Genomic DNA, 16,024 nt, shown 5'->3' with positions numbered 1-16,024 from the left:
TTCTCACTGTGTTCATCTTTAGACACAGAAGTACTGCTGTTGTTGCTTAGCAACCATTACACCCATGAAAATATAATGAAGGAAAAGTGAGAAGACGCTGTCATCTTTGTTCCTCCTGCAACGAGGCCGGCTGAAAATAACTTTACTGACTTAATTAATCTCAAAACCTAAATATTCCACTGTATATACGTTTGTATATACACAACATTTTGCATATTGGTACTGTTACGTAGGTAAAGATGGAGCTTTTGTATGAATTTCTCACACAGAAGAGCAGCTACGATTAGCAGTAAAACATTTCTTCAATTCTGATGTTTCCCTTTCTATGGTGGCCCTGAGAGCTCAATGCACGGCCAATTAAGAAAACACAAACATGCAAATAGACTCAACAGAAGCAAACAAAGAAACATCACCAATTTGACAACACATGAAGCGCAGCATTTACAAAAAGCGCTGCAAGAAGCACACACACACCAACCTGATCTCACAGAATTTCTGTGAAATGAACACAGCCCCTTAACTGTGGCAAAATTTGTGGCATTTTCACGGAATCACAAAACATTCCGTGAAATGAACACGGATTGCCGAAAATTCTGTGATGGGCCCACGGAAGAATTCCGTTAAATAAATACGGAACCTTAAGTTAAGGAAAAGGTCATGGGTGGGCTTACGGTTCTGTGACACGCGAGAAGAACGGGACGGAAAAGAAGAAAGCGTCTTTAGGAAACTTGACATGCGGGACACAAACCCTGGTCTCCTGGGTGAAAGTCCTATGTTTGACCCATCCACCACCCCAACCAACCTCCTTACGCGGAATTTCGGCCTTACATAGTACTCGCTACCGTTGTCACTCTTAATGCTACGTCATCTTCTCATTTACATTGGCATTGTTTTCCGTGGTGGCCACACGGAATTTTCACACATTCCGTGCCATCACCACGTAATGCTGTTAACAGTTTGTGATCATTTCACGGAATTCTGTGCGACCAGGCTGCACACACACAACGGAAACTTTTTACAGGGGACACTAAAACGTGATGTACACCTGTGAAACAAAGCTGCTTGTTTTTGTCTTTTGTGGATTATGGAGGTATTAGTCTATATCGACGACGTTTCATTTAACTTAAAGTTAAGTGGATGCAGAAAGAGGTTAAACATTCTGATAAACAGGAAGTAATCACAAAAGTGTTTACATGACACAGCATCTGCCAAACTGAAGGAGGCTTTAACCCATCTCTTTGAGATGTCTGTTCTGGTTGAGATGAGACAGTTTTATTTTGATTCTGATGAAATTCTTATTGTGTTCTTTTGTAAAAATCCAAAGTAGCTGCTGTGAGTGCTTGTCTGAACGTTTGTATCACTCGGTTATAATTATTATTATTATTATTATTATTATTATTATTATTATTATTATTATATAATTATTATGTGTGTATGTGTGTGTTTAATGATTGTGTAGTGTGTATCCACCCACACTTGGATTGACATGGTGGACACGGGGCCCTGGGGAAGGACAAGCTGCTAGACTGACTGCGTGTTTGACTTGTCGGAGCTCGACCCACATCTAAGGAACAGTCTCAAACATCACACACACACACACACACACACACACACACACAGAGCCGCTGTTGGATTCACAACTAACAGAATGTGACAAGTCTGGCTCTGAACAGTGTGTCCCCCAAACAGAGAATGTTTCAGTATTTGTCTTCCTGTGTGTTTGAAGCCACACTGGTAGCGTGGCTCTCGGGATGACAAAAGATAGTTGCAGCTCTGCACCCAGCTGGCCTCTGTGCCTCAAGTCTCCATCAAACGGAGTATTTTCTTTCTAAAAAAAGGCTAAATGTTTGGTTTTGTTAATTCAGATTATTAAAAAAAAAAACAGAACACATTTATTAAAACAATTTTAAGGAATACTTTACTTGAAGGTATCTACATAAGAGTGACATGACACTGTCATGAACACATGACACAGTCATGACACATGAACTCTAACCCTAACCCTAACCCTAACCCTAACCATAACTTGTCATGACAAAAACCGAATGACACTTACTAAAAGAAGCGTTATGTCATGAACATTTATAACTTCTTTATAATGTTTATGACACGTTCATGACAGTGTCATGTCACTCTTATGTAGCTACCTTCAAGTAAAGTGTAACCCAATTTTATTTGGATTTTATGTCCAAACTCTAGTGGAGCAACGTCACTCTGGGCCTTTATTAGGTTGCATATGCATACAGTAGACTTATACTTTAATAAATGCACAACTGCATTCATCATTCAACAAAAATGACAAAATGCTGCATTCGCTTTACTTCATCCCTCATTGTCATGAACGGGTTCATATGATAACGTACTAAAAGTTATGCACAACAATTAAAATATCAAAAGAAGTTCCGACGACCACCGGCTGTTACAACCAGTCACATGACAGTTAAGTTTAGCGGTCTTTACGGTTAGATTTATCCGAGTAAAGGTGACTGTGAGCCGGGTACAGACCACTGTGAGGTTATGGTCGTTTGACCAGACGTTGCAGTTGAGTTTAGCCGACAAAAGGTGATCTTCATGCAGCGGCGACAGTTAAGTTTAGACATCAAAACGACTAGTTAGGGTTAGAAAGATTGTGGTGTGGGTTAAAACACCGATCCCCTTAAGTAGTACTCCCGGGACACGAACACCTGTTTCCTGGGTGAAAGTCTTGTTTTTTCTCCTTAACTTCTTCCGGTACACGAAATCCGTGTGAAGATTATTACCTCTTCTGAAGAGTCCGTCATGTTTTTTTAATCCTCCGTGTCCTCCTTGGGTACTAGCAACTGTGTGGAGGAGGGGTGGGGGTGGTGTGTGATCACATAAGGCTCGTATCACGTGGACGCGCCGACAGTTTTGTTGTCATTACTTAGAATTCCTCATGGGGGCGACAGAAACTACGCACTATAGCTTTAAGACCCAAACATCCACCCCAACCTCCCACCTACACGGATCTTCAGTCCTATACAGCGGCAACCAATGTGGTGCATACAGTAATGAATACGTGGAATACATACAAATTACAGTGCACTAATTTTTCGTAGCTAAACGTACGAATGATTCAGGAGAACAGCCTGTATTCTTTACTATCCGTTAGCGTTCCAGGCTAATTCAGCACATCAGCTACACTCATTAGTCTGTCCTTCCCTCTAACTACTTAAGTTTTTTGGGGCTATATTTGTACCAATAACTCTTACGACTGAATACAAACTTTAGAGGAGAGTTTTATTGCAGCCGAGGAGGGTAATATAAAATTGGATGGTGCGACACAGCTTCCTTTCAAAGGTCAGCACTGTCAAGAACGGTTGGTAATTTGTCAATAGTGCCAATTACTTTTTCAAAGTTCACCAAAATGCAACTCTATGCAAAGCAATGCACAGATTTATCACCTTGCTTTATCTGAGTTGTAAATTCTTATTAATAATCTATTCCACTTTACGCAAAGTCAAATCGATATATATCAAATAGTTTAGTGTCATTTCTTCCACTAGCACGATCTAGAACAGGTACAAAGCACTTGGGGGCTTCTAGACGTTTGTTTGTTCACAGCCAAGTCTCTGTGTTGTGTAGCTGTACTGAACATCCAGCCAAGGACCTCACACACGGCTGATTGCTGTTTAGCAGAGCTCCATTTTCTAATCCGAGTGGCTCGCAGGTCTCAGGGGCGGAGGGCTGAGTGAGTCGATTGGGCTCTAAGTGGGAGACAAATTGAAGCTTGTTGAGGCAAACAAGCCAAAAATGAATGCTTTCTCTCCATCTCTCTCGCTCGCTTGTTGTGAAAATGTTATGATGGGCGTCCTCGCCGGGGAGACGGTGCTGAGCACCAGCTAAATAAACTCTGGCCATGTACAGTACAGTATGTGAGAACACCTAAACACAGCTATAAACACCAGACATTGAGACTGATGGCAGGATTTTTAAGTTACACTTGGATGTGACTTTAACCTTTATCCACATGTAGCACAATATAAGGCATTTACAATCCCAGTCTGGATTTACATGCAAGATATTTGCACAAAACCCAGCAGGTATGCTGTAGTTAAAAATGTGTTTCTGTTTCTCCTTGCACACGAAAGATATTTTTGTGTGCTGAAAAAACACTTTTTTAGTGACGTTAAGAGATTGAGGATGAGGCCAATGCTCAATGTTTCGTAACCTACGTATCACACAAGTTGTTTTGTGATTTATTATGTCACAAGTTGAGGTTATCTTAACCCTTGTCTTGTCTTCTGGGACAAAACTGAAAATCAACAATTCTTCTGATGTTTTAGTCTCTTTTTTCTACACTTTTTGCGCCTTTTTAAAAGTTTTTTTTTTTTACGTTGAACGCTTCTTTTCACTACCATGTATAAACACTACTAACACCAACTTACTACCACTATAGTTTTATACTTAATTTTTGGAATTCATGGTTAATTAAAAACCTCATTTATAGGAAACTATACCTAATTCTTGAGTTAAAGAAGCAGAAATTATGAATTATTTAGACTAATATAAGGAAGGATCATCACAGAAGGGTCAACCTTCAGCGAGGATACTGTGCCGAAACATTTCAATTTATTTTTCAAATGCTAAAAAATTGAACAAAACTCCCAGAATTCAATGAAAGTAGAGAGCCGATCTTTTGTTGCACTCGAAGTATGGGATCATCCATCCATGTTATTTTTGGGTAATTAAAATTAGGTAGTTAAAAAGAAACCCATATTTCTGAGATAGACATTTTGAGAGCGGGTCAAATTTGACCCGAAGACAACACTAGGGTTAACAACAAACACTGCCAGTTAAAGGTGGAACTCGCCATCTACTTTGCAGGGCTGCACTGTCTTAGTTGACCAATCGGTCGTTTTGGTCTTGTTCGACTGAGATTTCTTAAGTCATTCAGTAAATTGTTTACATTTTAGCATGAATGCTTTTTCATGCTTGATGACTTACTTCCAAGACACTTATGAGCACATCTCTGGTAAACACAAGACCTAAAGTGGTGCTTTTGCATGATTCTTTGTGGCGAATCACCGTTTTACAGATGGTAAATGAACTGCATTTACATTGCGCTTCTAAAGTCTTAGCGACAGCACACGGACAAACATATGAGTGTTAGTCGACTAAGAAGTTCTTTGGTCAAAGACAGCCCTACTGCTTTGTCACCTTGCCAAGATTCTGTGAACCCAATACTACTCGAAAGCTAAATATCAAAGATTGCTGCGGATCAGACCATTGCAAACAAGATGGACAAACAGAAAAAAGAAATACGACACAAAGAAGCTCACAATTGCAGGTTTTCTGAAGTCAAATTAATTATGAAAGGAAAAGATCATTACTTTTGTAATTGTATAGGCTATGCATATCCTTTATATATGTGTTTGCCTTTGTTTGTATTTACTACATCACTGGATATGGACATATTATTGTGCATCGACCCAAAGCAACAACTATGTGATCACGTTGTGCAGGTTGTCAGTTTGTCTCTGCACTAATGCCACTAATATATACTGTATATACGAACCTAACATGTATGAGTCATGACTCAGAGGCATCGCTGCATCTTCTCTGAGAGCAGCAAATTTCCAAGAATGCGGTTACCATGACGATATAGCGAGAGGGCTGACTCCTCGGAGAGGCGAGCAGAATCAGCAGCTGGAAGAAAAAAAAGAAAAGAAAGAAAAAGACAGGTGGCCGCGGACATGAGACATGGAGGGAGGGAGGGAGTGAGATGAAAATTACAACAATCACAAAGCTCCGGTGCCGCTGTTTCCCACGCAGCGCCTGACGGACGCGCAGACCCCCCCGCTGGGCAGGACGAAGACGTGGATAATAAAAGACGGAGCAAGCCGGAGGAGGCTCAGCTGACGAGCAGAGTGAACGTGTCACAGCCTTCATGCTGTTGTGTTGAGTTTGTCCCACAGTTTAATAAAAATGCACGAGCAGCGGAAGCACCTGTTAGCAACTAGTTGGTTACCGAATGGAACAAAATGTTTTTTCTCTCTAAAGCTACGTTCAGACTGCAGGCAAAAGTGGCCCAAATCAGATTTTTTTTGGGGTCAAGTGACCAGGTCAGACTTCTTCAGAAGTAGTGTGAACACTCAAATCTTGCCCAGATCAGATTTTTTTCAAATCAGATATAGACCACTTCCATATGTGGTCCTGAATCAGACCCAGGTCTGATTTTTTTTCAATGCGGCCGCAGTGTGAACAACCAAGGGGGATTTGATGCGACTTTTACGTCAATCTACATCGACATTTGTCACATTTCTGCTCCGGTGGGAGTCAGCCCGAGACACAGACAGTAACATTAAAAACTTGACTAGGCCTACAACATGGAGAACAGTGATGGAGCAAGTCACTGAAGGGAGAGGGAGGTGTTAGACCTAACTAGTGGATGGGGAGATACTTCAGTTCAATCAAAACTAGAAGGATCATACTGTAACTGCTCCGTTAAAAAAAAATAGCAAACGAAATGGCTCTCTTTGTCTTTATTCTTCTCCTCCTCAGCACCTGCTCGTTAATGTTACAGCTGCCATTACACAAACATTTTGAAATAAAAGCCAAAATGCTTCCTTCCTCCATAACCTCCCTAACGTTAGTGCAGCAGCGTGCTGCGTCTGATGTCATTGGTATTGTTCTTTTGATCATGCGGGTCAGTTCCAAACCGCAAACAGTTCCCACTGGAACCTGATATAGGCCACATTTTAAAAGGTCATGGGAACAGACAAACAAAAAATCTGATCTGAGCAAAAAAATCCAAATTAAGCATTAAGACTTGCGGTGTAAACCTAGCCTAAAAGGATATATGATCATTTTTGAGTGTGCTGTGTGTATACTCTTACCTGAGCTATACTTGAACTTTAGCAACAAGTTAAAATGTAATACATTGTGTACTAATGACTTCTAACTTTCAGACAGGTTGCTCACGTCACATTTACGTCGTCTCTCTCAGTTGGAGGCAGCTCAGTAATGCTCAGCGCTCACCGGAAAAGTGCTTCTAATATCCTTCACTGGTCTCCGTCCAGAGCAACGGGATCTGTTGGTCCAGTTTATATACTGTCTATGGGTTTAAGTGCTGACTTGTCCACCATAACGACTCCTGTCTCCTCCTACTAAAAGCCTACTTTTAATTCACTTTGCTGTAAAGAGTTAGTTTTTTGGGGGCATTTTAAGCCTTTATTTGAATAGGACAGCTGAAGACATGAAGGGGGCGACGTAGAGGGGGAATGACATGCAGCAAAGGGCCGCAGGTCGGAGTCGAACCCTGGCCGCTGCGTCGAGGAGGACAAAAATAAATAAATAAATCCTGCACTAAACCATAAAGCCTTCTTTACTTATTGTTACGCAGTTATATTGTACATATTTGTTTACTTATCTCATCGTTTCTTTTACATTTATTGCTTATTTCCTTTTAATATGTTTATGCATGCACCATCCACCAAGGCCTTTTCCTTGTAAGTGTTACTTGCTTGGCAACAAATCCTTTCTGATTCTGAGAACTTGAACATGATCCAGTGTGCTGAGCTGAAAGCTGCCAGTGTACTTGAGGCATTTAGCACAGAGAGAATGAGTTGGCTGAACTGTTAAAGAGGTGAAGACTTTCTGAACACGCTGCAGTTCTCAGCTCCCTTGAGGAAAAGCATACGAGTGCAAATGGCGTTGATGAATGAGATTTAATACCGGTTGCAGGAATATTATTACCATCATTTACCATCAGCCGGAGGATGCAGGGAACGCACAAAGTTAAGTTTGTACGCAGGTACAGAGCAGAGCAGAGCTAGTAGATATGCAGCTAAATCAAATAATGTGTATACATGTGGTATTGGATTTCTTCCCCATTGTACTGCTGCATGCATCAATGCTGTGTTAGCTTTTTTTGTTTTATTGACTTGTCTGCAGCAGTGCCACCATGACAAATTCCTGCACGTGTTGTACTTGGCAAATGAAGTGACTTTAATTATTCAGTCTTACTATGGAGCAGACTGGAGCAGACTGTTCTCTTGAACCATTCGCACATATAGCTACGGAAAGTAATGCACTGTAATTCGTATTTGTATTCCACGTATTTGTATGCACCACATTAACTGCTGCTGTACAAACCGCAAATATCCGCATAGGGAGGAGGTCAGGGTGGATGTATGGGTCCTAAAAGGGCTTTCAAACGGAGGAGTGGAGTTAATGTCCCGGGAGAAGTTAAGGAGAAAACACAAGACTTTCACCCAGGAAACAGGTGTTCATGTCCTGAAGAAGTTAAGGAGAAAACACAAGACTTTCACCAGGAAACAGGTGTTTGTGTCCTGAAGAAGTTAAGGAGAAAACACTAGACTTTCACCAGGAAACAGGTGTTCATGTCCTGAAGAAGTTAAGGAGAAAACACAAGACTTTCACAAGGAAACAGGTGTTCATGTCCTGAAGAAGTTAAGGAGAAAACACAAGACTTTTACCCAGGAAACAGGTGTTTGTGTCCTGAAGAAGTTAAGGAGAAAACACAAGACTTTCACCAGGAAACAGGTGTTTGTGTCCTGAAGAAGTTAAGGAGAAAACACAAGACTTTCACCAGGAAACAGGTGTTCATGTCCTGAAGAAGTTAAGGAGAAAACACAAGACTTTCACCAGGAAACAGGTGTTTGTGTCCCGGGAGTACTATCCAAGGAGACCACTGTTTTAACCCACACCACAATCTTTTTTCTAATCTTAACTAGTCATTTCACGGTGCTCTGTACCCGGCTCACAGACACCTTTTCTCAGCTAAATTTAATTGTCGCTGTAATTTCGTAGGATATCATACAAATTGTTGTGCATAAGGTTTCGTACGATGTCATACGAACCCGAGAATTCTCAAGTAAATCAGATTTTTTTTTTTTTTTAATTGGTCTCCAGCTTTTATTCAACGCCTGCAAACACACCAGAACAGACACTTTTCAGCAGCTGGTCACATTTTCGAGGATAAGGATATTGGATCCCATCCTATCAATGACCATCTTTTTTTTTATTAATTATGATTATTTACCTACTCCAAATCATGCCACTCAGTTTACTTTAGATCCCGTCTTTTTTGTTGTTATTCAGTTAGTTGGACTCAAACACACACAGACCAGGTTAACAGGTTTATTGCAATGTTACTTAAAATACATTATTACATTATTACAATGTTACGCTATGAATACAGTGAGCAGTTTTTACCTTGAAAAGGAGACTGTTGAATTGTACATAACTCCCCCATCTTCTCTGAGCCTGCATGATGGCTAATGCTCCTTCAGACCTGTCATTCTTTGTAATCGTCTGCCGAACTTGTGAAATCTAAATTTGGAAAACAGCGAGAGGACAACGGGTTCATTGGCTCTAAGAAATGACAGCTTAAAGGGACTGTTCGACGATACTCACAGCATGTTCTCCTGCGCCACTTTGTGAGCTGCTTTTCAAATTTGTGAGCTGCAAATCTCTTCTCTCTCCATCTTATGAAAGAAAACGGTGTAGTAGAAAATGCACGTGGGTAACTGAAATTTTCAAAGGTTAAACTGGTCCTTCACCTAAAGATATCTGACTTTATACCATAAATAGTACATTTTGGAAGGCCTTTTGTTTTTGCATTAAATGTGAAGTCTGTGATTCTAATTCAGCGAGTATCTCCTCACGGTCTACTAGCTGTCCGTTTTGTGTGTGTGCTAAAAAACAATCCGGTGTTCATACACAGCCCTGGCTCTGTTACAATGAAAGACACCAAGGGTCCTATTTTACCAATCTAAGCGCATGGCTTGAAGCGCGTGGCGCTGGTGCGTTTAGTGCGTGTCCAAATCCACTTTTGCTAATCTGACGGCGGAAAAAAGGGTCCGTGCGCCGGGCGCATGGTTCAAAAGGATTATACTTTGTGTCTTCATTAATCATAGGTGTGTTTTGGGCGTAACATGCAATAAACCAATCAGAGTCTCATCTCCCATTCCCTTTAAAAGCTAGGCGCGTTTGGACCTCGGCGCATTGCTATTATGATTTGCACCGTAACATTTTTATTTGAGTAACAAGCATAGTGTGCCTGATGTGCATAAGCCTAGGCGCATTTTACTAATTTGCTGTTAAAATAACAATGAAATGCTGCGTTATTGACTTTAGACCAGGTTTTTGTTGGTCAACGGTGCGATCACTGCCTCAAGATAGCAATACGCCAATAATGCACCTGAACACACCTCCCTGTAAGACCAGCACGCCCTGCGTCAGTCTTAAAGGTCCCATGGCATGAAAATGTCACTTTATGAGGTTTTTTAACATTAATATGCATTCCCCCAGCCTGCCTATGGTCCCCCAGTGGCTAGAAATGGTGATAGGTGTAAACCGAGCCCTGGGTATCCTGCTCTGCCTTTGAGAAAATGAAAGCTCAGATGGGCCGATCCGGAATCTCCTCCTCATGAGGTCATAAGGAGCAAGGTTACCTCAACTTTCTCGGCTTTGAACGCCTAAGAATTTGGCCCACCCATGAGAGAGAGACATCATGGCTTTCAAACGAGCAAAGTGGCAGTTGGTCAAGGCCACACCTCCACCCTCCACCTTGCCCCCCCTGCTCTCCTCCTCAATAGGACGACACCATTTTGTAAACAAAGCCATACTGAGAAATACAGAGAGAGTTGTGTGGAGCTCTGTGAAGCTTAATTAGCTTTGTAGCAACTAATTTGGCAACGGCTTGAATGTAAAGGACGTTCATTAATATAAAATAGTTGCCCACTATAGCTTTAACCAGGTGCTTCTAGTTGCCTCCATATAACCACAGAAACCTAAATGATTCCGTAGTTTACACGAGCAGATATGTAGGAGAAAAAACTGTGGGTAAAGTGTTGTGTGTATGATTTCCCTCCAGCTGCTCTGCCAGGCTGAAACTGCCAATATTAGCCTGCTTATGTAAGGTTCAACAAGACACAAGATGTATGTATGTATGTATGTATGTGTGTGTGTGTGTGTGTGTGTGTGTGTGTGTGTGTGTGTGTGTGTGTGTGTACGTGCATCCTCAGCTCTGTGATTATGTGTTTGTGTGCTCATGAACATACGCCATCCTATGTTCCTTCCTCTCTCTCTCTGTGTGTCTCCACATGCTCGATCTATCAGCTGCTCCCCCACATGGAGGCAGGAGTGTGTGTGTGTGTGTGTGTGTGTGTGTGGGGGGGGGGGGTCTGCAGTGGCTGCTCTTGTGTGCCTGTTGCTAGGCGAGAATCGGCACCGTGGCCGCCTCCACAGCCAATCGGGATGATGCAGGAAGCTCCCCAGGCCAATGGGGTGGCTCAGCGAGGCAGTGGGCCGACGCTCAGGTTCCCTCTGGAGTTTTTTCCAACTGATTTGTCAATGGGGTTGTTATGTGTTGGACATCAAAGCAGGTATCTGGAGTTATGCTTAGCCCCCACTGTAGTTGTAGATGCGGTGGCATCGTGCTCTTTGTCGTGGGCCGTTAAAGCTGATGCCTCGCCACGTGGAAAGCGCCAGGGAGTATTTAAAGTGATCATTAGTTCTGTAGTGCCTATCCATTGCTGTTGTCATTCTCCTGTTTTCAATCATCCATTGGTGTATCCGGTTTAATGCAGCTTATTAACAGACCCAAACAGAATCCTTTTTTCAAATTCTGACGCTGGGTCAGTGGCTCCAGTGTTCGCAGGAGGCTGTCAAAAGGGACTCTGGGAAATGAATGAAACAACATAAATTGGTACAAAATGATGCACAATAAGAAATGAACATCCAGCATCTAACTGTTTGCATGTGAAACCATGTTTTGTTATAGTGAACATGTTTACAACTGTCACTGGGTCTACTTTTGGAGATTAAACATTTCAATTAAACTCAAACACCAGGCAGGTGTCATGAATGTTTGTGTTCGGGTGTGCGTGCATCCGTCTCAAAGACAGCAGAACACATCCTGTAATTATCTCCGACAGTCATCTCTTGTTGTATTTCTCCATCACTGTTCCGTCTCCTCCCGAGTGAATCCAAACTATCGTCCTCGTTCCTTCAGCGGCAAACAAGCACTCGAGCTTTAAATATTCAACACATTATGTAAGATTACGCAAGAACAAGGGAGACCGGGGAAACATGACGGAGATCATGGGAAACACTAAATATTTTTTAAAAAAAGGCCCTCATGCTCCACTTGCTCCAAGTTGTGGTCACAAAATTGTTGCAAATGCACATTTCCTCAACACTGTTTTGACCTATGCTTCTCATGCATAGACACACTACTGAATTGACTGTATGTTGAGTTTAATATACAGTACTGTGTGTTTTCTTTGTGACGTCTGGTTGCCATCTTTTTTGGGCCTATGTGTCACGAAGACACATCCCTGTATATTTATCATATTTGGCACATAGATCTGTTTCTTTTTATTAGAATCGTAGGCTAGTGCCTGTGTTAATATTACTGTATTGTTCGCAATAGGCTACAAGATACAAAACAGGATATAGAGAGTCCTTCCCCTTTTAGTGGACCACCATGGGACATTTTATTTTTATAAGAAATATGCATGGTAGTTACCAGGGATTTTTTTGTTCCCGTTTAAATGGAGCCATACATTACACATATGATGTTCGTCAATTTAAAACACCAAAGTTTAACGAATCTCGCTCGTTGTTTCGCTTCCCGGCTGATCAAACTTCGCTGGATGAAACACATCAGGTAAGACAACATTACATGTGTTGTGGAACACGAGCAGGAAGAGAGATTTAGTTCATGGAGTGGTTTCACACAAAACCTAAGAAATGCCCAAAAAATAATCTTAAAAAAACAACAACTTCTAGGCATGTCCCGTCATACGAAGCAGCTCGATTGGTTGGGGTTAGGCATTGACCCCGAGTGGTTAAGGTTAGGATAGCCAATTGGTCAGGGGATAGGACCCGTACAAATCGTTACCTTGCATAAGCATAGACGCCTGGCCAATAGTAGGGTGTGAATGCTATTGAAGGGCGGGTCTTGCCTAGAAGTTGCGTGGGTTCCATAATAACACGTGCCTGACAGTAGCAGGGCAGACAGAGGCGCACGGTTTATTGTTGGAAAGTTATTTTTAACCCTTGTGTTGTCTTGGTAGACATAGGGTGCTAAATCGTTTGACATGCTTTAAATCTCTTGGAGTTATTCCGCCGCCGGTGGGGGTGGGACTTAAATGCACTCTGTCTCGGGCCATAGTAGGATGTGATTGGCCAGTGTTCAGATGAGAGACAAACCTGTGGGCCAATCATGTGATCTTTCTCCTCTCTGTGGGCCGGTCAGTCAAAGACCAAGGAGGTGAATGGCCAGTGTTCACATGACAGACGCACAAGGGGGCCAATCATGTGATCTCTCTTCTCTTTATGGGCCGATTATTTATAAAAAAATAAAAAATAAAATAAAAAGTATTCGGCCCATTTAGCCCACACAAATAGACCGGACCAACGGGAAATCTCCCGGTACTCCCGATGGCCAATCCATGCCTGGTCACAAAAGGCTTTGCCAGACCCTCCAAAGTGCGCTAAAGGAGAGTCTGGCTACTCTACATTGCATGGTTGCTCTGGTTTAGTGGCATTTCTTTAAACCAATCAGAATCATCATGGTCAGTGCAAAACTCAGCACAGAGCCGCTGCAAAATATGCCTGCAAAATATGCCTGCAAAATGCAACCTAGGGTCTTTTTGTTAATGTACCTGAGTCAAACTTTCGTTTAAAAGCATATTTAGGATGGAATCACCACTTTTAAGATTTACCGTATTTTAGTTTTTCGGTCAAATGGCCTTTTGAATGGTAATAGTAAAAAAAATCAATACTATTTGAATGCTGAAATTACTATTCAAATGTGACTTCTTTTATAAATATGTTGGCTAACGTTAGCTAATCTTCCTCTTTTCGCCTTGGCCTACCCACATGTGTCACTCATGTCACGTCTTATGAACAATAACTTAGTGGGAGTGAGAAACACAAGGCATTGTGAGGTCTAAGATAACGTTACGTACCGATTAAGTCCGTTCATTTGCATTCGGATATCGACTTGTTTTGACTGCTGAGGTGGTAGCGGCCGGAAACAACAAGAGCTACGATGAGTTGTTCAAAACTTTTCTTTTTAGTAAACTCTGGATACACAAACAATGTTGTCAATCCTTTCGTTAAGGTGTAGAGCCCCTGGTGATACTTCGAGCAAAGTTTCATGTTGTGTCGAGCCTTCTTAATGTTTTAAAAATAGCTATTTTGAGGCTAGCATAAAAGTGTCCCTAGCACTCCTATTCAAAAGGCCATTTGACCAAAAAACAAAAATACGGTTAATCTTAAAAGTGGCGATTCCATCCTAAATATGCTTTTAAACGAAAGTTTGACTCGGGTACATTCACAAAAAGACCCTAGGTTGCATTTTGGCGGGAGTTACACTTTAAATCCCCATTCAAACCAGAAGTAGCTGGCTCAGCCAGCAAAGGTCTCTAGTGCGCCTGCTCTATGGGCCGCACATAAAGACAACATTTTGGTCGATTTGACATGTATAATCGGCAGGGCGGGCACTGCTGGCAGTCGGACTTAAATGACCCATCTGATTGGTAGAGAGCTAACCAGGAAACGGGGAGCGGAATGAGCGTGACTAGAGTCTCTCAAAATCTGACGAAAATCTTTTAAACTGACCTTTGTTGATCTGAAATGAAGACAGATTCAGCAACTGCACGGTCTATTTCTCTCTTAAAATGTTTTCAGAAACAAGAATGTTTTCGTATTCTGAACGAGCCGCCATGACAGTCTGTCTTTGAATTTCCGGAAAAACCAGACCCACGTGATGCGTTCGTCCAATCAGCTGTGGGTTTTCATTTTTGGGCGACAATACAGATTAGTGCCGCCTGCTGTTATGGAGACGTATTACGTCTCGTCGCTTTGGTGTGTTCCGAGGCATTTTTTGAACAATTTGGTGAGACTGATCAGCCCAATTGCCTTTTCTGCCGAAGTTTGGTCGTCGACTCCGTGTGTCTGGGCCTTAAGAGGAAGCAGCGCCGATCATCCGGGTAGTTTTTTGCTCCATGATGGCTTCATGCATCCATGGGCAACTCTCATAGGAATAAATGGGGCTCTGCCTTGAACGCTGTATCCAGTTCTGATAATACATCCATGGGATGACTGTTGTTCTGCCGGGGCTCTCTGCGTTTGTATCCCTGCTGCGCAACCAGAGTGGCTCCATTCAAATGAGAGGGTTGAGATTTTTTTTCCCGGTCTGACCGCGGCTCTGAGCATTACAATTAAAGACTTTGTGGATTTTTTTTTGTTGTTGCCTTTTTTGGTGTTTTAAAATGCATGCATGAATATACAAATCTAGAGATGCAGCACAAACAGCATCCAAAAACATCTGTTTAACATGTTGCTGCCACTGTATGTTCTCCGATGTCACTCTTTCAACTGAAAAAATACTCCATTTTGAAAGTTTTCTTTGCTAACTTGCTGTATTAAAAGTACAGTAAAATACTCCAGTGAACCAGAAGCTGTTTGTCTCTGTGAGATCTGTGAGATCAGTTAAAATGTTGTTGTTACATTCTGTACAGTAGGACCTGTAATACACCAGAGCCTTCCGTGGTTCTTTCAAAAGCAACACCACTGGAATATATCAAGTTCTCATTTCTGAAGCGTTACATTAGATCTTTGTCTGTGTCCCCTGTGCCTGAAACATGCCCGATTACCATCCCATGAATGTTTGGTGACAAATATCTTAACAGATCCTCCCTGACAGCCGCCGAGCAGAGATGCCGGCACATTGTGCACATTTGGCCCGAAGGCCCCCCGTTCCAGAGTATCCACGCGTCAGGAGGGTCTGACTGATCTTCCACAAAGCCTCGCCTCCGTCTAGATCTCTCTCTCTCTGTCTCTCTGATCCTCCCCCACAACGCCTGGCTTTGAACATGGAGAGAGATGGAGGCTGGGTAAGGACCTGCTTACAGTCGGCAAGCTAAATGACACAGATGCTTTGAAAAGCGCTGCTTGCACAGTTCCTCACACAGGTTTCAAAGGACAGTCGCATCGCAGGGAAAGGAAAAAGAGAGAAAGGGAC

The sequence above is a fragment of the Sander vitreus genome, chromosome 12 (assembly GCF_031162955.1).
Source record: "Sander vitreus isolate 19-12246 chromosome 12, sanVit1, whole genome shotgun sequence".
Lineage (NCBI taxonomy): Eukaryota > Metazoa > Chordata > Actinopteri > Perciformes > Percidae > Sander > Sander vitreus.
This window is presented reverse-complemented; position numbering follows the sequence as displayed.